Consider the following 1,413-nt stretch of genomic DNA (forward strand, 5'->3'; position numbering starts at 1 on the left):
CCATGACCGGTGAAGGGAGGGTGCATAGGGGAGGCCTGGGAGTGAGGCTGGAGTCGGGGAGGGACGGCTCCTTCCTGGCCAGGCAGCCGCCAGGCTGGGGGGACGGCTGGGGGCACGGCTGGGGGGACGGCTGGGGGCTGGGCCAGCCTCGCAGGGCAGCGCTGCCTCATCTCCCCACAGAAGAGCATGGGACGTGACCCCGGACCCAGGGCCACCCTTTCTCCCGGAGGACGCCCCCTCCAAGGTTCCCAGCAGCTGAAGCAGCCCAGGGGCCAGAGCCACCTGTCACTTTAATTCCCAGGGTTGGAATTCATTACAGAAAATCTGCTTTATCGATTTGCTGGTGACATCTTTACGGTCTTCTCGTTCAGATCGAGGACAGGAGACTTACAGCGTCGGCCCCCAAACGCCCCACGAGGAGCTCACTTCCCAGCCCGTGGTCTAGGGGTGCTGACTGCACCCCGGGGCCTGAGTGGGCCGTGTCACTGAGATCCAGGTTAACTGGGGACTTCCCTTCCTCGGTGAAGGGTCCATCATCTGAGCTGCTGCCTCAGGGCCTCTGTCTGACCCCTGGGGAGAGAGACGAACCTTCCCATGGATGTGAGGCCCCTGTTGCAGCCATTTTGTCACCAGGAGGCAGGGTCCACCTCAGCACGAAGCCGACCCAGAGGTCCTAAGCCCGAGAGCTGCAGGGCACTGGGGCTGGGGCTGTGGTTTGACCCCGCGTGTCACGCCAGCTAGGTGTGCCCTGGACCTCACGGTTACTAGGGTTCCTAAGTCCCCTTTTCTTTAGCCAGTTTGAGCTGGGTTTTCTGTCACCTGCAGTTGACAGAGACCTAACATACTGGTCAGCTCGGGTGTGGGCAGGTCCCTCCACGGACACCCTCGCCTTCTCCAGAGGGCCAGCCAGGGCTGGAGGGATCTCCCAGGGCCTCCCTCTGCGTGACAGCCCGTGACACGTCTGCATCACCTCCCTCTCAGATGCAGAAAGCGAGGCCTTGATGGCTGGAGAGTCACGAGGTCCCAGCAGAGGGGGGGCTGAGGCAGGACTGACGTGGACCCACCAGGAGGGTCCAGAAGCTTCCTCTCCACCCCGCCCCAAGCCGCCTCACCCTCGGGTGACGCGGTCCCCAGGAGAATGTCTGGGAGGCCCCGTCTCCCACAGATGGGGGCACCGGGCTGGGAGGAGGGTGAATGAGGAGCCACGAGGATGCTGCGCAGCGCCCGCCCCCCACCCCCGTGCGGGGTGCCGCCGAGGGCCCAGGGGCCCCCTTACTTGAAGGCGCTGGGGTCCCCGTGGACCTTGTAGCTGTCAGCGCTGATCTGAGAAATGACCCTGGTCACAGCCACGAGGATGCCGACGTTGACCTGCGCGGGAGGGAAGATGAGCCCCGGCCCCGCCCGGCCCCCGCC

Source organism: Pteropus vampyrus, unplaced genomic scaffold (genome assembly GCF_000151845.1).
Source record: "Pteropus vampyrus isolate Shadow unplaced genomic scaffold, Pvam_2.0 Scaffold189, whole genome shotgun sequence".
Taxonomy (NCBI): Eukaryota; Metazoa; Chordata; class Mammalia; order Chiroptera; family Pteropodidae; genus Pteropus; species Pteropus vampyrus.